Source organism: Lathamus discolor, chromosome 2 (assembly GCF_037157495.1).
Source record: "Lathamus discolor isolate bLatDis1 chromosome 2, bLatDis1.hap1, whole genome shotgun sequence".
NCBI classification, from domain to species: Eukaryota; Metazoa; Chordata; class Aves; order Psittaciformes; family Psittacidae; genus Lathamus; species Lathamus discolor.
In genome coordinates, this window is record NC_088885.1 from 33,029,047 (window position 1) to 33,051,552 (window position 22,506).

A 22,506-nucleotide genomic window follows, 5' to 3' on the forward strand; every position below is an offset into this window, starting at 1 on the left:
TTAGACCAAAGATTTCTTGAATGTGGCAGTAAATCCCTACAGGAGTGTGTCTATGTATAGTTCAAGATATACTGACTCGATGATTTTTTGGAGATGAATGTTTGTATGTCACTTCCAAGTGAACAGCTGGCTGGTAGACATTAGTTCAAATACAATGTCATATATGAGGTAGTTAGAGCTACATCCATCTCATTTTCTCCATGGGGAAAATGTACTTGAAATGAGTGGGAGTTGTCCTGCTAAGTAAAATATGCAGATTCAGCATAAGTAAATATGACTCTGAAGGTTTTCAAAATGTTTGAAAATTCACTACCAGCACATTCTTATTTTAAGAATAAAACAGTTACTGTTTGTATAAATACATCAGTTTACTTCAGCTTTAATTGACGGTTTTCAGCTTTGCTGATAGATAATTTTTTGGATAGAGAAATCATTAATGTGCATCCTGTCGCTCTGGAGTAATTTCATCCTAATTTTTCTTCTTCCTTAACAATATATATGCTCTCACACACAAGCACATGTAGGTATTGTACATACAGTGTACTCATAAGCCTTGGAACAGGGCATCACAGAGGGCAGGAATGTGGTTTGGACTTACTTGTTCACGGAGGAGGAAGGAAGAAGAGAATACAAGAAGCTCAGGGTACACCTGGAGTAAAAATGCAACCAAATTTTATCTCAGGAAAATGTAAGTAGCTTGCTATAATGCACAATTTGTCTGAAGATAGGTTTCACTACACCAGTCTGCCGTCTTCACGTTTTCATGGTTACTGTGACATTTTTTTAAATAGACCATTATGGGAGTCAAGATTATTTATCGATAAAACTCATGCTGAAAAAAAAAACTTTATTGACTTTATTGCCGTTTTCACTCTGATTTTATTCTGTTCAGTACAATTCATATCACTTTCATAGCAGGCTGGCCACAAGCAAAAATTCACTGGGGTCTGTAGGAGTTTTTCCATACACTACTAAATTTTAGATGAGGGGTTTTATGTGCAGTAGCTGATGCAAGAAAGCAAGTATTTTAGGTAATTCTAAAATGCAAGTTGATTTTTAGAAAATACACAAAACTTTGTCTCTTTAGTTCCATAATAATTTCTTTGTTTAAACATGTATCTGCCATGTTTCTGACGATTGCTCAATAATGTAACAGATTAAAGAGATCCGTTTTCTCTTTCCACTGTGAAAAGTGTGATGTTTACTAGTAACTGTGTTCTTGGAAAATCCTGGTATCTGCAGTAGTGAATTCAGACATTCTAAATTTCTAATGCAGGGAATCCACATGTTTTTCAAAGCTGGGAGTTATCATGGTCTGTGGTCTTTTTATTACATCTCTTAAGTATTTGATGTAGCAGCGAAGGGTTGCTTAGACAACTTCTGAACAGCCATGGTTATGTTCACTGGAAATCTGTTTATTTTAATCAACACCCACATTTGGGAACTAGAGTTTTATTTCCCTTGACAACCATTATTATTAATGTGGAGACAGTAACATTTGATAGCTGTTTTTCCTCATATTCCTTTCTTGTGGTTTCAGCTGCCTGGAGGTTTTGATAGAACATCTCATCTGCATTCCCTAGTGAATGAGTCTTGAAATGAATGAGCCTGTTCTTCTCACTAGTGATAAAAATTGCAATTTTCATTGAAAATCAAAATTTTCTTTTTAAGACCCCTAATATAACAATATAACAGAAGACATTTGTTGTCAATAGATTAAATACTAAGAAGGAGCAAGATTTTACTCGGGGCGGGGTGGGGGGGGAGTCGGGGAGGGAGGCAGGGAGGGTGGTTAACATGAGGAACTTGAATTCGAAGCCTGATTGCTTCCAGGAAAGCCACTGATAGAGCTAAGATTACCAACCAGTTGTACTAGGTAGTGTTTGAGGAAAAAATAGTTTCTTCTTGAATCTTCAGCCTGTGGCGCTTACAATTTCAAAGTGCTGCACACTTACATCTTTCTCAGCATACTCTGTGTCAGCACTTGTCTTTGAATTTCTTTGCTGTTCTCTTTGTGCTCTGACAGTAACAAGGTTATGCAGCCTTGCTTGTGTGGGCAAAAGCACACAGAAGCCACAGGTGAATCTGGCCATGGAGGCTAAATTACATTATTCAACCTTCAGTTGAAAAGTGAAGCTGCCAAATCATTCATCAAAGCAGAACACACTCATTGATACAGTTGCAGAGAAGCAAATTATAAGTGAGGTCAGAATCAAGGTAGTAAAAGCTTCCTTTAGAAATACTGATTTCATATTGCCTAGCTCAATAATTGTCACTGTCAGAAAGAATTTAATACTTTTTTTCTGTAAGACTTTGTAAACTGAAACTGGAAATAATGGATATGGTTTTGCTTTTTTTTCTTTTTTGATAGGGGGATCTGGGTCCCAACAGGCCACCGGGAGATGATGGACTTCCTGGAAATTCAATAATGGGACCAATGGTAGGAGTTCTAGACAAAATATGAAAAATAAAGAAACATGAGACACATGAAAAACTCCTTGTGAATATGCAGAAACCACGTGAGCAACTTTTTCGGGAAAATAACTGACCAGTTCTTCATTTTTATATAATTCCAGTTTAACATCTGTTTTTAAATAAAAACTTGCTATCATTTCAAACAAGAAACACACAAAAGATTAAATAGCTAGCCCAGTGTACCTCACCCTGCAAATTTCCCGCAGGAAGTCTTCATTAGGAAGGTAGCTCCTCAAATTCATCTCCACCTTTCATTACCTCATGAGGTGTTTTATACCTCTCTATGGGCAATATGGTCTTTAGTGAGTATAAAAAGAGAGGTATTAGTCATGTTAATAGTGTCATTTCAGTATTACCAACCATGCACATGCAAAAATATGAGTAAGACCCAAAATGAATTTAAAAATAGGTCTTTTGGAGGTACTTATTTGCATATAGGTTTCAGAATAAGATTTACTTGGTTATATCATTTACATTTTTAACTTCAACACCAAGAATGGACTCCAGCAGTCTGTGGCAGGGTTGCTGTGCTCACTGTTTTTTGAGCCTTTAGTGGTTAACTAAAGTGAAAGACAAGGATTCAGTGGTACACAGAGATTGCAGTCTTTTCAAAAGTGAGAGACTGAAAAAATCTCCTCTGTAGTACACGAGTTGACTTAAGGCTTCTTGAAGAATAAGGTGAAACCAAGGGGCATCCTCTTGCCAGTGGGAAATAAGTTAGAGGAAAAGGATATAGATTAATTTGCAAAGGATAACATTTATGGGTTTTTATCACTGTTTAACAGTGAAGTGACCTTTTTAATGAATGGTTCTATCTCTTCTGTTTCTTAAGTGGTAATACTAGTTCAGGATGACTGTTAGGTACATAGAGTTATGACTGTTATTTCTCCTTGCGTAATGTATTATGGTTATCAGAGTGGAATTTTGTCTGACATTTTGTCACCAGATTACTCAAAATCTTATGTAGGGTCTTTCCTCAACTCTTTGAAATTGCTTTCATTTAAGTAATCAGAACAATATGGTTTTATTTGAAAACAGTGCTACGTACCTTTCTACGCTACTTAAGAATTTAAAAACACAGTCCCTAGAACAGATCCCATGTCCTCTACTGCAAAACCTGGGTATATATCCTTTTACTTTGCAGCTTTCTCTGCTTCACCTTTAATACATTTAATACATAGTCTGGTCTGAAACTTTCTATAAGCCTTCTGCCACTTGTGATAAGGAATAGTTCAGGAAGACTTTCTTCAGTGTCTGAGAATTTTTTTTTTACTTTTACTATGTCTGCGCATAAAATGTTCCACTAAATTCCACTGTTTCACTTCTTGGGAACATAGCTGATAGACCCAAATTCAGAGAGCAATTAGTCTATGTGCACCTAACACAATGTAGTTCAAAATAAAACTTAACGCAATAACTTCTGTGTGATAACAGCTTAGGGACACCAATAATGCTTTACACCTGGCTTGACAGACTTCTACCAGGACACTTACCAGAGGATGCTGGATAGCAGATTGATCCGTGTGCATTCAGTAGCTTGTATTTTTGAATTTTCAGAAACTCTAAATTAATTTAATTTGTCTATAGTCTAGAATGCTACTTCACTCTTTTTTCTTATAAAAAGAAGTGATGAACATTACTATTTGTCTAGTCATACCTAATCCTTTAGGTTTTGATTATGTCAGTAGTTATTTTTTCATAAGAATAACCATGGAGAGATTTATGTTTAGATTCCTTCTTTCTTTCTTTCCTTTTTCTTTCCCCTTCCTTCCTTCCTTCCTTCCCTCCTTCCTTCCTTCCTTCCTTCCTTCCTTCCTTACCTCCCTCCCTCCCTCCCTCCTTCCTTCCTTCCTTCCCTCCGTCCCTGTTGATAAAAGAAAATAACAAGGAAAATAACAAGGAAAATAAAATTATAAAGGAAATAACAAGGGAAGAGAATACAACACCAGCCGACCGATAACTCACCCCACCCCACCCAACTGAGCACCAACCGATACCTCGTCCAATCCTGCAGTGCCCTAGCCCTTCCGGGTAACTCCCCGTTGCATCCTGGGCATGACATGCTGTGGTATGGAATACCTCTTATACCTCTTTGGCTAGCATAACATTTGTGTTATCAGCAATGTTCTCAGGCTGAAAGTCAAAACACAGCGCTGCACTAGCTACTAAGAAGGAGAAAAATGACTGCTACTGCTGAACCCAGGACACTCTACTGTTCTTTGCTCAAGATCTCTAAAAACATCTTGGCAAAATCTTGCACCCTTCAATTCCTTTGGGTTTCAGCTGCTTTTCATACTGGTGGGGGGGTTAAATCCTCTTTGTTGAATATTTGCCCCCCACCACTGCCTGGCTTTTCTGATAGTGAGCTCCAGAGGATGTCAATGCCTGCATATTCCACCTGATACGTTCCATTACAAGGGCATATTACCCTAAATTTCAGTCATCCAAAGACACACAGATATGTTTCACCAGCCTTTCGCTAGGCAGTGAAAATACTGTTGCCATCCCTCAACCTCCACACCAAACTTCCATTAGCACTATATTCTTTATGCCTGTAATCCACCTTTATTTCAAACTACAACCACAAAGCCACAAGTACACTGAGGTGAGACCTGAGTGCTTCAAAGTAAACCACGTCTCAGTTCCAGTTTCCTATCATTCAAACTGATCCTGCAAAGAGCCCTTGGGGTCAGAATTAGTTCAGAGGGCATTCACTCAGAATTCCTGGTGTAACACTATGTATCTGGTATATTTCACAGCACACAGGGACACTAGACCAGCTCAAAACTCCCTGGAGGGTCAAGGAGTGCCATTAACAAACCCAGACCCATTAAAGAGAGCACATGAAAACATGCCATCCTAAATGAAAAAAAAAAAGGAAATGCAAAGGCAATCATGAAGAAGACATTGATGCAACTAAACGACTGACAAACTTTTAGTAGTCCTTAAAATGCCTCATAGGAAGTGAAGTCTTAAGCTTTACAAGATATCTGTTGAAACGATACAGAAAAAAAGTATTGGTAGATACAGAATCAAAGAGGTCAGTGAGAAGCTGAAAACTTTTCATTTCTAATTAGTCAAAGAACTGAAGAGAAGCCTGGTTTGGTAACCACTAACTAAACTGATTAAAACCACAAAAGGTAGTTGTAGTCTGCCCAGTCACAAGATGACAAACTTACACATTTACACTTCCTGCATTTCTATTAGTGCCTAGGCGATTAAAAAAGGGGGGGGGGGGGGGGAAGAGCTTTGCTATGCAATAGTATTCCTGAAATCATGTCTATTCTAGGAATCCCATCTGCAGCCACTTCAAGAATCATGCTTCTCTGCAACTCAATCTCAGGCTTCAGTAGAACTGGTTGTGTTTCTCCCTGCCACATGAATACACATCCTTGAAATGTGTGAAGGTTCTGTTGTGCTGTAGCATGCATCTTTTCCCCTTCTCTGCTGCCTTTCCATGCCCCATAATCTGTAAAGACCAACTTCGTAAACCGCTGGCAGATGGACAAGACTTGTGTACCTAGGTCTCTGTAGCACAATGGGGAAAAGACATCTGACCTATGAATGATAAAAGGCTGGGGATGCCTCCATCAGCATGAAAGGCAGATGTATGAGCTATGATGGATTGACTAGTGAGTTTACAGATTGTCAAACAGAAATACATCAAAGTATGTTAGAGTTACCCAACTCCCAAATTTAGATGGCTTAGCTCTGGTACTCCAGATGTGTAATGTCTGCAGTGTATGAATCATGAAGCAATGTCTGCTTTCTCACTGGTACCTTTTTGCTGAGAGCAACTCCAGTGTTCTGAAGTCAAGAGCTGGACATTTTTCATACTACTCTGGTAGTCTTCAGGTTTCCACCTGGGACTGAAGATAACTGTTGCTCAGTACATATTGTAAATGTGAAGAATTTGACAAAATACAGCAAAACCAAAGAGATTAGTAACTATTGCTGAAATTCTTTCCTTTGTTGAAGAACACAAATACTCTTCCTTTAGGACAACTATTGACATGTTTTATTCCTCTGCTGCACCAGGGACCTCCAAGACCATCAGCCCCCCCAGGACCAGCAGGCCCAAAAAGCGTGGGAGATCCTGGACCAAAGGTACATGTACAAAGGTGATAGATGCATCTGACTAGTAGACAAGGTAGACAAACATCTTTCAAAAAACACATTAGATTAGAACGGTATATTTATGAAAGAATGCTGCGATCTTATCTCCCATTTTCTGTTTCAGTTAAAAGAAAAGTTTGTGATAGATTTTTCTGCCATGATAGATAGAAATCAGTTCTTGCTTTATCCCCAGATTTCATGCAAATCTGCAGGTTTGCCATAAATCCAAAGACCCAGGATGTTTCAAAATGCTAGAGTTTCTATGTGGAAGTCAGAATCCAACACAGGCAGAGTATTGTCTTATAATTATGCACTTCCTATCTCCCACAGACTCCAAGGGACTCAAGGAAAATGTTTTTTTCACTACATGAAGCTAGTGAGTGATTTTTAAAGTTCCTAGAAATGGATCTAAGAGAAGACTATAAACTTTCATCTAAAAACAGTATTAGTTTAGAGGCAAAACTCATCAGAAAAACAAAACAAAACTAAAAAAGGGATTAAAAATACAACACTGAAACACTTCCACTTTTTTTCATAAAACACAGAATAGCTGAAGTGTTATAAGCTTCTAAGCAGTATGTAATTCACCTAAAAAAATACACTGTAACTCCTATGTTATAGAAAGATGGAAAAAAGACCTTAAGACTAAAATTATAGAAGAAATTGCTTTAAAATATCCCACAGGGTGGTTTTATTAATGATTTCCTCACTACATATGTGAAATAGGAAATAAGCAGCCTGTGGCAGGAGAAAGAGAAATAAATACTGCCCAAACAAGTTTTTTCCCAAACAGAAGGAACTTTAAACTTCAGTTCCCAGAACGTGAGAATTCCCATTTAAAATAAATAATGATAACCTCTTTAGAAATGTATCCACAATAAAGGAGAAACAGGAGGGCATTCATCCTTAGAATGACCTGACCTTATAAGTACCACGCAATAGCCTGACAATGGGATCTGGGAAACCCGGCTTTGTGCTCCTATTACGAATTACTGCTTATCAAGACATTTCACATAATGTAACGGAAGGTCTGGCCCATGACACAAACTAATGAGGACTAAGAATTATTTCAGTTATGTTATTTAATATAGACTTATAGAAAATACAGCTAAACTAATTAGATCTTCTTTTATAAGAGATTGTATCTTTTCAAAATAGAGATATTAGGCTTGATATAGTACAGTCGTGTAAGACATTTTTCTTGGTACTGCAGAAGAACATTTCATAAAAACCCTAGAATGTTGTATATAATTATTAAGCAAATACTGATTAAAATGTAATTTATACTGCAGAATGCATACGGGCATGTTTAAGTCTGGAATTTCCCATCACTTCCTAAGTGCATAAGTCTGAAAAGTAGTGTTTCCCAAAGATAAGGAATTGGGAAGTCGTGTCAGAAAATCAAATAAGATGATCTCCTACTGTAATGCCATGGTTGCAAAATTTCAGACCTAGAAATATAAATCAGAATTTCAGTAAGAATAGATGGCTTTAATATAAAGAAAATTGAGTTAAATCCAAAATGGAAATAAAAGATTATTTATTTTTTTTTTAAAGCAAAAGAAAACCACTAGAGCAGTTGCGGTGAAATTTTTCACAACTGGAATTTTTAATATCAACATTTGTGTTTGTGTTTCTCAAAAGTGTCACAAATATACATGGTATAGAGAAATGCACTTAGATAAATAATACTGAGAAATCAAAAAGTGTGTCTGTCCTGGGTTCAGCAGTAGCAGTTATTTTTCTCCTTAGTAGCTAGTGCAGTGCTGTGTTTTGATTTTTTGGCCTGGAAATAGTGCTGATAACACGGATGTTTTCAGGACATGGAACTGCTGGAACAAGTCCAGAGGAGGGCCACGAGGATGATCAGGGGACTGGAGCACCTCCCGTATGAAGACAGGCTGAGGAAGTTGGGGCTGTTCAGCCTGGAGAAGAGAAGGCTGTGGGGAGACCTCATAGCAGCCTTCCAGTACCTGAAGGGATGCTGGGGAGGGACTCTTCATCAGGGACTGTAGGGCACAAGGGGTAACGGGTTAAAACTTAAACAGGGGAAGTTTGAATTGGATATAAGGAGGAAATTCTTTCCTGTTAGGGTGGTGAGACACTGGAATCGGTTGCCCAGGGAGGTTGTGAGTGCTCCATCCCTGGCGGCGTTCAAGGCCAGGTTGGATGAAGCCTTGTGTGGGATGGTTTAGTGTGAGGTGTCCCTGTCCATGGCAGGGGGGTTGGAACTAGATGATCTTGAGGTCCTTTCCAACCCTAACTATTCTATGATTCTATGAAATGTTTGGTCTGGCCAAGGACTTTCTGAGCCTCGTGCTCTGCCAGGGAGGAGGGGAAGCCGGGAGGAATCAGAGACAGGACACCTGACGCAAACTCGCCAAGGAGGTATTCCATACCACAGCACGTCATGCCCAGGATGTAACGGAGAGTTACCCCGGAAGGGCTAGTTTACTGCAGGGTTGGACAAGGTATCGGTTGGTGCTCGGCTGGGGGGAGTGGGGTGAGTTATCGGTTGGCTGGTGTTGAGGTGTTGTATTCTTTCCTCTTGTTATTTCCTTTAGCATTATTATTATTGGTGGTAGCAGTAGTGGTTTGTGTTATACCTTAGTTACTAAACTGTTCTTATCTCAACCCATGGGAGTTGCATTCTTTTCGATTCTCCTCTCCATCCCTCCGGGAGTAGAGGGAGGGGAAGAAGGGGGGAGTGAGTGGACGAGCTGTGTGGATCGGTTTAAACAGTTCTTTTTGACGCCCAACGTGGGGCACGAAGGGTTGAGATAACGACAGAGATGATCAGATTAATAGTCGTCACCATGCTGATTTATCGGCTCTCAAAGTTTTTTCTCTTGCTCTCACAGTTTCAGAATGCTGTATATTACTTAGAGCTGGTATTTGCTGTGTTAGTGTTTATCAAGTGTGGGGCTTGGGCTAAGGTTCTTGTTTCACTTTATGGCAAAGACTTTATGGCAAAGACTTGTAATACGGACGGGCTCTGGCAGCAGGGTGTGATGGACGTGGCCGTGGACTTGTACGTGGCTGTCCCGCTGCTCTTCACCGTCCTGGCTCTTGTCCTCGCCTCTTGTCTTTGTGAGGCTGTGGGGAACCGAAGGGGAGCAGCCCCGGGAGCCGGCGGTGGCCGAAGCGGCCCAGGAGAGCGCCCCCGGGGACCAGGCGGTGGCAGGAGCAGAGCTGGAGGCCAGGAAGGAGTCGGCTGCTGAGCTGCGGGAGGAGGCAGCGGAGGAGCCGAGCCCCGCGGAGGAGCCCAGCCCCGCGGCAGGCCGAGAGCATCCACCAGAAGCCGCCCGCCGAGCCCCAGGAAGATGCAAGAGCCCACGCAGCATTTTCCAGCAAGGCAGAGGAGGAAGATCTGAACTCAGGAAAAGAGAAGCTGGTGGTGGGAGAACCGGCAAGCACAGCAGCTGCACCAGCCCCAGGGACAAGTACAGCAGCATCATTTGAGAGTTCTGAAGGGTTTGAATGGCCTTTGGGTACCCTTGGGACCTGCCTGCTGATTGTGATGGGGATCAGCATGTTGGCACACATACAGAGTTTTGTGGCACACACCACCATTTTGTCTGATCTCAGAAGTTAAGCAGAGTCAGGTTTGGGTCTTCTCTGGGGTTAGACAACGATATGGGAGGACCAAGAGATCTTCCCCAAGGCTGGACAGTCATGAGTGGCAGGGTGTGTGGGACAGTATGAGCAAGTATCTAGTCCATTGGGCCCCTCCAGTACTTTGGAAGCATAGGAGATGGAAGGCAGCTGTATGGAGTCCTCAGCAACAAGCTGCAGAAACTGCTGAAGGGGGCAGTGAATTATTTGGAGCATGGTGGTCTCATGACACTTCAGGCCATCAGGGCAGAGATGCAACATAGAGATGGACTCATGATCGAGGGGTGGACTTAGCAATGGACACTATTGACCAGGTTATTCACAAGTGTGAACACTGCACACAGCCTCTCCTGCTCTGAGAGACTGTTACAAGAGATGGAGCCAGACATCATGGACCAGATGGACTCAGCAGCTTTATAGGGACTGGTCCATGCACTAAGATAAGAGTGCACTGAGATAAGAGTGATGGTATATTGAAAATGTGGGATCTGAGCATGATGTGAATGGTATGGAATAAGGGGTGGATACTGCCCTGGGTTCAGCAGTAGCAGTCATTTTTGTCCTTCTTAGTAGCTAGTGCAGTGCTGTGTTTTGATTTTTTGGCCTGGGAACAGTGCTGATAATGCGGATGTTTTTAGTTGCTGCTCAAATGTTTGATCTGGCCAAGGACTTTCTGAGCCTCGTGCTCTGCCAGGGAGGAGGGGAAGCGGGGAGGAATCAGAGACAGGACACCTGACCCAAGCTAGCCAAAGAGGTATTCCATACCACAGCACGTCACGCCCAGGATGTAACGGAGAGTTACCCCAGAAGGGCTAGTTTACTGCAGGGTTGGAAGAGGTATTGGTCGGGGGCTTTTTTTTTTTTTTTGTACATCTACCTAAAAAGCAGCTGTTTGTATATAATATTTGTTGTTTTCAACTTAGTACTTTGACTGACTGCTTCATAAGTGGACAAAAGATGTATCAGATAATAGGTAATAAATCACTAATATTCCTGTGACTATTTTCAGGAAGACCATGGAATAAGAAGCTATCCTGGGCCCCTGGGGCCAAGGGGAATTGGAGTGGTTGGTCCCAAGGTTGGTGTGGTGCATTGCGGAAGCTTCCGTGCTCTTTCGTGATATCTCAGATGCTCACATATTTTCGTTAATAATTGATTTATATTGGTGCAACTGCAGGAGAAATCAAGCATAAAAACATGGGCACTGACTGTACTTTTCTACCAACCAAATTAGGAAGGAATATTAACTGGACGAAATTGCATTCACAGCTAAACTTCATGAGATTACAGCTGGAAGCTGAACAGAACTGCCAGGCTGATAAATCAGTTAAATGATGCATTTTCCTGTTTGCATCTGTTCTTTTTCCAAGATATTCTTATGAGGTAGAAAATATGTTAAATGTGAATTGATGTTTGCAATATTTGCTCAAAGAAATTGAATCCAATTAATTTCATTAGTAAAACAGTTGACTACAAAAGAAGTTAATTCTTTATTCTAATACAAAAAGTGAATTCTGTAAGGAGCCAGCATACAACATCTGGGCAATTTTTATCTCCATCCACTAAAGTTATTTATAATTCAGGAAAGACATAATGGTAAGAGAATAAATTCAATGCATGCTTGGATTTCATTATAGATATATCCACCTATTTTTTTTACAAAGGCAACAAGAAGAAACTGTGTATATTTCTACACATTAAGATAAAAATAGATATGCCTTTATAAGTTTTGCTGTGATTTCCTTAGCAGAGATTAGCAAATGTCTCCACTGTCATTTTGGATAAACTTCTGTCTGAATGGAGAAACATTGCTATTACCAACCTGTTACAGAAATGCAGTGAGTGACAGAACATTACTATTTTCTCAGGATGTATGCTTGACTTTCTTTTGCTTCCTGAAAGCTGCAGCAACTTCAGTACCTTGGTAAATCATACAGACACAGTCTGTTTAAACAAAATTAAGTTTAAACTGAGTGTCAAAATCCTACAAGTGTGCCATGAAGCCTCTGAGAATGAAAAATACTTTCTCTGTAGGGGAACAAGGATTAAGACCTGCTTGTAGCAGCTAGTTGCTGTTATAAGCTATTTATGTACTAAATAGCTTATAAGTATATAGACTAACAGTATTTTTCACAAGATATACTCTCAAAGTTTGTGGCAAATTTCTTGTCTATACATTTGAGAATGACTTTTCAAACCTCAATAATATCTAAAAGTTAAATATCTAGAACTATGTATTACTATTTAATAATCAAGTTTTGATATATTTTGCCTAAATATTCAACTTACGCAAATTTAGGTAACTTACATACCACTGAATGAATGCCATTTACTGTATTGTAGTATGGTGATTATTTATTGAAAGACAGTAATCAAAAAAACAACCTGAACTCTACATAAACTTTTATGAAGCTTCATCAAGTTTCAAAAAGTTTTTTCAACTAAGAATAAAGGAGAAAAAAAAAACCACAGGAGAACAAACATTTAATTTTGATATAATCAAAGGGATATGCTTCACTTTGGCGCTTTGAAATGTTAGATTAGCCCACCTCCAAAGCACAAGGGCTTTACCTGGCTTTGACGGTATCTACAGAAATCAGCAGGTGCTTCTTTAGCTTTATTTCTTCCCTTCCCACTTAAAAACTTTCTGAGTGACTGCTGCTTCCAGAGACTGTGGAACCCAGGAACTTGGCATGTATACATAGTGCACATGAGCTAGCTAACACACCTGGCAGATTTACTCGTGCTGGGTTTTACTGGTCTGGTCCTTCTGTACCTCCCTTGTGTGGAGTGATTGCTTGAAGCTGCTGTATAAACATGGTTCCTGTTGGTTTCTACATAGGAAAAAATGGGGAAAATATCACACTGTGTCATGGGCAAATTTTATTCTTTAATAATTTTCAGCTTAATTTTCTTTTGCTTTCCTGGGAATTTGCCAGGGCTCACAGTGAGAAACTATAAACCAAAGAGGAAGCAGAACTGGTGGTTTTAACATGGCTTTACTTTTTGATTGCAGTGGCTTTGAGATTACTTCCTTAGTGTTACCTGGAAGAGTTTACCTCCTGATTCTTCTTTTTTGCTCCACTATTACAGTGTATTATGGGACGGAAAGGCTTGCCTGGTCCACCTGGCCCCCCTGGTGACAGCATACAAGGAAGCAAGGTAATCCAGGTCAATGTGATATCTCTAGTTTCTTCTCAAAACTGTCCTTAAGGAGATTCATTGTCTGTTTTTCTCTTGGCCACAGAGTCAGTGAACTTCTGCAAATACTCACTGCCCATTTAAGTTTCCTGTTCATGGTATGTAATACTTGCTTCAACTGTTGAGTTCAGCATGTAATTACTTCATATAAGCTTTACCAAAAGAGCACCGATTCCTTCTGAATTTCTTTTGTTCAGTACTTGCTCTGATTCCAGCTTCAATGTCTTCTACTTTTATATTCATGTTCAATCATTTCCCATTTTTTATTGCAGAGATCCTTACCTTGTTTTCCTGTGTTTCATAGCATAAAACTGCAATTTACTTTGTTCTTTCTTTTCTGCTTATCACATAACTCCCTTTAACAGATTCTAATTTATCTTGTCTCAGGACATTCCTAGAAAGGGATCTCTACACAATTAAAAGTCATGACTGTCTAGACCTTTGGCTCTGACCTGTTTGTGGTTTTCCTCTGTATTAATTGCTACCAGTAACCATAAAGATAGTAAGTATTTTAATTTGAGAGCATAAGGAATGTCTTTTCTTCATTTGTTTGCTGAATCTCTGCAAGCTATTTGCTCTACTCTCGTGGAAAATAGAAACATTTCTGCCATCTCTGTATGGCTTTATAGTATAGGAAAACAATTACATGCCTGGCTTTACAGATATTTCTGATGTGCTTCCGGAGTCTAATATATGGGATGTATCTTTGTTAAGTCTATGGGTATGTGAGGTTATTTATAAAAGTGCAATTGCCGTTTTGAGCAGAAATATTTCAACAATCAAGTGCAGAGAACTCAGTTTCATCATGGATGTTTTCCAGTGGAAAAAGTCCACTGTCACACACCGTCAGAGAAAAAGCATATTTGTAATGTAAGGATGGAGAATTTAGGAATGTAGGAAAGTAACATGCTCTTGCTATGGAAGGTCTTTGGGTTTGAAACCAAAGCTGTAATGATGGGGTGGATCAAACTCAGCTAATGTTGTATCTATTGCATTCTACAAGTTGTGTTAGTACAGTCTTGTCATTTAAATTTTCTTCCCTTTAACAGTCACTTTTTTTTAATTATGATTATTTTCATATAATTCTTAAGAAGAACTTTCTGAACAACTTTGGAAACTGCCATGCTCCTGTAATACCTGTTTCCTGATGCTTGTTGAGCTTCTATCTGTCTTTTCTGTCTCCTATCTCTTTGAAGTTACTTTGAGCTTAATTCTTTTTGGCCATGCAACAGCTTAAAGTTATCATACTCTTGCATTTGAAAAATCAATATCATTCCAATTATTTTTTTATATATACACATAAAGCTCAGTCTGCATATGGTAAGAACAGAATGTCAAAAATGAGATAGTTTGCAAGTAACTTTATGTTGATAGCTACATTTATGGGTCTTCTTTTTTTTATGCTTGGTTTCCTTTCAAAACCACAGTCTAGACAGTCTTAGAACTGCACTCAGTTCACAGAATGACATTTTTACATGGAAGTCTGGTTATTGATCAGTAATGTATCAGGATGTTAGGGTCAAGGATCCAAGGGTCTGCAGTTTTACATGCATATCACCTTGGGTTTTATGATAAGACTGATTGTCAAGTTTGAATTTAATTATGTACATGGATTGAACTGTGAAAGCTGCTCTAGTGTGCTTTGGTGGAAGCTGGAGTCTTGATAAATTTGGAAACATTTTTGTATTTCTCTGCCCATTATGAGCAATATAGCTCCTTTAAGCCAATTTGTGAGCAGCTATACAAGTATGAGTAGAAGATGTTTTAGTAAGACATCCTAAGAGTTCTTGACTGAAAAATACAACTAACTAACCTTGAACTTGCATCTCCTGAACTGGGTTACAGATGAGGACTGTTCCTGGTCCATTGACATTCTCTGGAACTGTTTTTTGTATTTGCACCAGGCACTGCTGTTATGTGAATCATTTATGTAATGTCAGTTATGGTGAAGAATTCATGTAATAGGAATCACCTCCAGCACTGTTAAAAATGTATACAGCAGTTGATCTGGAAAAAAACAAAAACAAAACCCAAACTGTGTTACCCTATTAAATAAAGCAGGAAAATTTCTGGAAGCCAGATGCTGTGAAGGATTTTCTGTACATATTTTGTAGCTGCTGTGGTTTATAATATGTTGTATGCACACACTGCTAGCATGAATGTGCTTTTCAAGTATGCATGCATGCATGCAGCAAGACATATTTAACAATAATTAGAAAACAAATTTGAACTTTGTAACTGGACTGATACTGTCTTTTGAAGTATCAGCAGCAAGATGTTCTGCTCTCCACATTATGAAAAGCAGAGATGTCTTTTTATTTGCTTAAGATAAAAAAAAATAAGTCAACCCTGCTGAGATTCTGGGTGTGTATTTCTAGAGAACCTGTATGTTGGACCACATTTTACAGCTTGTACACTGGATGAATAACTGTCTGAGCCTTAGTAAGGTTACTTTTGTCTTTCATCTATTTCAGTGAAATGACTATTTCATTTAATTAATCAGGAATAATTCTTCATTATATACTTTTTATAAAGGCTTCGTGTGTGTTCTGAATCATACCCAACTGTGTATTTATCCAGCTTCAGACCATTTCTGTCTTGAAAATTATGTACTTCATTGTATAATATCTGGCTTTCTCAACGATGCACAATGTTATAAAGTAAATAGATACAGCATAGGTTTTACTTTAGTTTTCAGTTAAACTTACTTTCCATTTTCTGTTCAGGGAGAAAAAGGAAATCAAGGTTTTCCTGGAGAAAAGGGATCAATAGGAATTGGCCTTCCTGGACCAAAGGTAAATCCTATGCTTGCGGTAGAGAAATAAAAGGCTATTTTTTCTTCCTTTATTGGTTATTTGGTGTGAGGGGTCTTTGAAGATAAATAGAAGGCAAAGACATTGCAAGGTAAGTGCCCACTACTTACTGTCAGCTTTCGAGTCTGTAAAAATCCTAATTATCATTAAGGACCAGGCTCTGAAGTAGGATTTAAAATGAGATCATACCTGTTAGCAGGAGAATAATACTAGTCAAATTAAGTATTCAGTTATTTTAGATATTTTTCAAGTATTACAAAATGTTCTTTTATTTGTCAGGCTTTGACAAAAGAAGATTTTTTTCTTTAGTAATGTCTTTTAAGGGCTTTATTTTTTTTTTTTTACTAATTTCTTTTTATAATGACTGAAGCCCAAGCTTGAATTTTTCCTTATTGAACAACTTCCTGGTTGACATAACAATTGTAAGAGTTTTCCACACACACCTATTCCCATCGATCAAATTTTGCACAAAGAGAATTTAAATACTTTGTTTCTTTGTTAGTGATTTTCGGATGTGCAGCTTCTGATGGGAGCAACCTAGCCAAAGCAAACCAAGGCTCATGCTCAGTGTGGATGTGCATACAAAAGTGGGAACAATATGCCCAGGTGGAATGAGCATTGATGTAAATGCATGACACAGTACACCGCCTTCAGTTCACAGCAGCTGCCTGGGCCAGCTGGGCAGCTCCTATGCAACAATTACAATATAGCTGAAATCTTGACTATACTGTGAAAGCTCTGTCTGGAAAGCCTGAGGAAGAACAAACCCATAGCAGTCTTCATGGGCAAGCAGAAATGATCAGGCTCCCTAACTTTAAGAAGATACCCAACCAAGAGTTCAGTCCTCTCTGTAGTCACCTAAGACAGGCAGTACCCATTGAGAGCCACACCCATTTACTGCCTGCACTAGCAATGTTCATGGTACTATGGTCTACAATAAGTTTACATTATCTAGCACTTTCTTGGACTTCTGTATTATTCAAGCTACTATAGCTTGGAGCTTTTATGCAACAGCAAATATCAAGCTCATTCACACAGATTCAAATATCTGCCTCCTAATTCTGTTTTCTCTTAGATGCCAAATGGTACATACTGTAATAATAGTTGCAATATTTTCATTGTTCTTATTCATCTCATATCTTGGCTAATCTTTGCCACCCAATGTAAATCTCTCCAAATACTCAAAATTCTTCTGTTTTCTATTAATAGCAGACTCGTCATACATGAAAAGGAATGGGTTTGCTCAGTAGGAATTTCATATAAGTGCCAAATACCAAAGAGATCAGGTTTTAGTATATTTATGTGTAAGAGAGTAGCAGTACCACCACGGTCAGTAGATCATATTTGTCCTTCTTTATGCTGACTTTAACTTTGATGAGGTTAGATTCAATTCATGGACAGGTAATGGAAAGTAATATCTTTTGGTGGATTTTACAATTTTGTGAAATAGTACATGAACCATCTTCCAAGAGCTTACTTAGTGGAGAATGGTTATCTTAATGCTGTGGAGAAGCTATGTACAGCTTTCAGGTTTAGACCAGTTTGAGTAAGATCAGAATCAGACTGAGAGTGTCAAAAGAGTTCCTTAAAATTGATAGCAATCATGATGGCAAACACTGCAACAGTGAGTTATATATGTGATTCCATCAGCTGGGTATTAATGAGGAATAATATAAAAATGGACAGTAATCTAAATAATTTTCTAAATTTGAAGTTTCAAGTGAAATATAAAGTGGTTAGTAACTTCCAGAGAGAAGTAAAAAACTGTCCTGCACAATCTTCTTGAAGAAATGTCTGATTTACAACCTCAGTCCTGTGATAGTGTGTTTCATAACTGCATTATATAAAAACTGTCTCTTGGAATACCATAACATTGAACCTTTTCTCTTTTTGGAAATCAAAAGGTCTGGTCACTTGAGGGAAAAAGTGCAGAATTGCTTAGAGATGTAAAACTACATGTTTTCCAATGGCTGTAACAGTCCAAACATGCCCTTTCCCCTGTTCTTACAAGTTCCCATTTTTTTAGGTGGGTTCTATACCCACAAAGCTGGTATGATTTTCAGTACCTTGGCTGATCTGAGGCAGTTATGTTTCTCCATAGGGCTGAATTAATATAGGTCCAGTATAAAGATCGTTTAGAGTTCAAGAAAATCAAAGAAGAATAAATTATATATTCTAGACACTTGTGTAAAGATGTCTTTACCACTCAGTCCTCAATTAAGGTAATCTTTCATAACAACTTTTAAAGGTGTTTTTACTACCCATCTTGCTTTCTCTGAGAGCTTGCTTTCAGGAATTTTCTTCATAATGTATACAAGATAAACCAGCTCCACACACAGACAAAAAAAAAAAAAAAAAACAGAAAATTTATGTTAAAACCTCATTGAACCAGAAAGCCAATTGTGACTATCAACAAAACCAGGGTTACTGACATTACAGTAAGTAATGAAGTAACAGTTATAAAACGTTTTCAAAATATGTATCTTTTTATTTGAATTCAAATACTCTTTATTTCACTATTCACCAATCTTTTAATATGCAAGTAAGATGTCAGATCAAAAGACTGGAACAAGACTTTTAAAGTTTGAGTGAGCTTATATGGTAAGAACAGAAGTTTACAGGATGAAGAGGATAATATTGCTTCTTAGTTGCAATAAATGCCAACAGTCCTCATATTTTTTGCAGTTTTTATTCGTCTTAGAAGTGAGTTACAAATCTCACAGATCCATCTCTATCGAGGCAGATACATAGTGTGTAAGGCATTTATTTGTGTGTAAGCTGATGGTTAGTACAAAGCGTTCAGGAGTCTTTGCTTTCCACATTGGGCTATACTCCTAGGACTCCTCATCTATGTTACTCTTTGTTCTCCAGCTTTAAATGTCTCCTGCCCTGTGTTGAGGTTCTGCCCTCCAACACAGTGCTGCTGCACAGATATACAGGAAAGGTTGAGTTTTAATGCAATAGATAAACACTTTCTGCAGTTGTATGTCATCTTTGTTCCCTTATAAAGTCCTTAGTATTTTTCAGTCACTGTGTTAGCATCAGAGTAGGACATCTGTCACCTTTATCATGTATCAGCACTAATTCTCTAGGGTGTTCTTACTGCTTTGCTTAAAAATAGCCAATGGTCCCAACCTACCTGCTGTTAATGGTATTTTTTCACTGAATATTTAGCAAAAGCTTCCAACATAATTCTCTCAACCCTTTAACTTAGCATCTGAGCCCAGACAGAGTTTGATGATTTTGACTCCTTTTACAGCTTAGACCACCACAGACCAGATATACTGAGCCATTGCCAACTGCTCAGGATCACACTGTGACCACCTCTGCCCACAGAGAATCAAGATTTCCCTTGCTTTATGACATACATGAAAGCAGACCTCAGAGTTCAGCTGTTAATCCTTTGTTCAATGTAACTGCTGCTGAAGATCACCACCTAACTGTGCTGCAAACACAGGTAGCAACAACCCAAAAAGGTAATAAGTACTGTAGCAAATCTGCACCAAAAAAAAAAAAAAAAAAAAAAATTATGGAGAACACCCCAATCCCTCCCCAAGTATAGTTACTAGAATTTAGCACCTTTTGTTTTCTGGGTGCTGTCTACACACATCACACACAGTGAAAGCCAGATTTTCAGACCTTTATGACAGACAACCCTTGCGTACCAATTATGTGCCTACAGATTTAAATAGCAGCATCCTTACATCAAGATTTAGGCAGTCTCATTTCAAACTGATCCTGTATTTTTTCAGGCATGTTCAGGTAACTCAGAAATGGAATTTGGCTACAAATTTGAGAGAGGCACATATACTCCCAGGCACTATAGGGAAGGAAAAACAGGGGTGCTCTTCATACTGAAAAAGGCACTTCTTGGATAATATAACTTCTCTCCAGTATCGAAGCTAACTTTTACCAAAACACTTTCAGATCCAAGGTGCTTGGAACCTATGAAACCAGGGGATTCTCGGGACTACGTGGTGAAATGGTATTATGACAAGAATGGCAATTCTTGTGGCCAGTTCTGGTATGGAGGTTGTAACGGTTCCAGCAATAGATCTGAAACAGAAACAGAATGTCAAACAAACTGCATTGATTGGTGAACAAGTAAATTGTCTCCATCAGGAGACAATTGTTCAATTCTTCAATCACCTAATTTTCAGGCTAAAAAGATTTAGTCTATTTAAATGTATCTCATACTATACGTACATATCATAGAATCATAGAATATCAGGATCAAGGATCATCTGGTACAACCTTTCTAGGCAAAATGGATATGATATTTTATACCTTTGATCACTTTTGATATGCTTGTCTGAAGCTTTTCATGATTCCAAAGTGCACTTATTAGTCATGAATTTATACAGGGATGAAGTGAGGTTTTCTACTTTGCTCTCTGTTCCTTATCTTATAGTTTCTAACACTGTATTTGATTTTTTTTTGACCATTACTGAGATTGAAGGCAATATTTTCATACAGTGCAATCCCAACTCTTCATCTATATATAAGATGATCTGAGAACACATATTATATGTGAATTTATGATAATTTTTCCCTTGTGTATTATTTCACATTTATCTAAACTCAGTTTTTCTTTTCAATTCTCGGCCTATGCAGTCAACATCACAAGGTCCTTCTGCAAGTGCTTGCCGCCACCTCTTTTCTTTAATAGTTAATAGGAATATGGTATTATCATCAACTTTGTCACCTTACTTCTTACTCCCTTCTCTAGATCACATACAACTATATCAACCAGGACAGACCATAGCATACATCCTCCAGTGACTTCTCTCCACTGACCATTTATCCCCTTTCCTTTGTTTTATTCTTTTCATCACTTAAAAGAGAGAAGGCTGTCCCTCTCAAATCAGTGTCACTTCTCTGTGCAGAGTGACCCTACATTTTGGAAATCCAAGAAGAAAATACTTACATTTTGGGAATCCAAGAAGAAAATACTAACTGCCTTAGGTCCACGTTTAGTGAGGTGTGGACTTCAAAGAGGTTGCTTATCAATTAGTAGTGCGTAACTTCCTTTACAAAAGCCATCATCTATCTCATCCCCAGTAAATTGTAGTGAGTACTCTATTTCATCTCTTAGTATAGGAAAATTCTATTGAACTGCAGTACGAGTGTTTCTAAACATTTCAAGAAAATTAACCAATTCCCTATTTCTTCTAGAAATGACTTCTGGTCAGAGTTTTTAAAGTTAGAAGTTCGTATGTATTGAGGAAGAACTGACAGAGAAGAATCCAGAATGATGTGTTAAAATGAATATACTACTACCATGCTCCACCGCTTTCCCCACTATGGTATTCACATTAACTACAGTCCTGTATAACATATGTTATCTGCAACACCATAGCATAATTTACAATCACACATACACACACACCCCTTTTCCCTCCAAAATTCTATTAACTTGTTACTACTATATATGGCAGTGGTGAGATTTTATTTTTAGGAGTAAAATGTGAAAACTCTTTACACTAGCATTTAATGCCAAAGGTCTCTTAGCCTTGTGGAAGAATAAAATATGTTCTAGCGTTAAACAAGATGAAGTGTTTTCTGAAATTAGCACTCTTAACACAGCATATAGAGTCATAAATGGACCTTTCCATTCATTAAAGTACCTCTGTGGCATGTAAATACCATAGCTGTATGTAATTAGAGGGGTTTTTTTCCCCATTGAAAGACATTTGGATTAAATTATAAATTAATTGAATTAAAATACAATGGGTTTAAATATAAAGGTGGGACTTTCATCCAGAACTGATTAAATCCAGGATTCTTCATGGCCTGTAGGCTAGTCTGTACATTTCCATTTCTCAGGGCCTCTGTGTTTAAAAAAATAACAATAAAAATATTTCACTGTAATATATGCTATTAAATTAAAAAGGGAAAAGCACTGAGCGATGTATAGAAATATTTACTGATATCCTTTCTACTTTTAGCCATAATCCTGTATGAACATATTGTTAAAACTGAAAATGATGAGCATGTGATTAAAACAAAGTGACATCTTATAAAGAGTCATACACTGTTATTTCTTTGTAAACAAAAGAGTGGTATCTACATGGGAAGCATGGCCAATTCTTCATCTGTTTTAACGATTCCTTGCATAATTTCCTCCTCCCTGGCTTCCCCCTGCAACCAAATGACAGCATGCACCATGCAAAATGAACTTGTTTGCAGCGGATAAGATGCAAACCTAATTCTATAGAAGGCAGTGCTTGAAGTACTGCTTTAAAGTTTTAAATTGCCTTGTTAGGGAGTTTCAACCTAGCAAAGA

At 38.3% G+C, this 22,506-nt stretch overlaps 2 long non-coding RNA genes across 2 annotated transcripts; both read left to right on the forward strand.

Annotated features, from left to right (window-relative positions):
* The first annotated feature begins 2,226 nt into the window (after window positions 1-2,226).
* Window positions 2,227-8,463, forward strand: LOC136009161 (uncharacterized). Its single transcript, XR_010610371.1, has 3 exons — window positions 2,227-2,440; window positions 6,514-6,582; window positions 8,412-8,463. It is a non-coding gene; the product is annotated as an uncharacterized LOC136009161 (long non-coding RNA).
* Window positions 8,464-11,213: 2,750 nt separating this feature from the next.
* LOC136007878 (uncharacterized) lies at window positions 11,214-22,080 on the forward strand. The gene is made up of 5 exons (XR_010609893.1): window positions 11,214-11,284; window positions 13,300-13,368; window positions 13,454-13,505; window positions 16,134-16,202; window positions 21,396-22,080. It is a non-coding gene; the product is annotated as an uncharacterized LOC136007878 (long non-coding RNA).
* The last annotated feature ends 426 nt before the right edge of the window (window positions 22,081-22,506 follow it).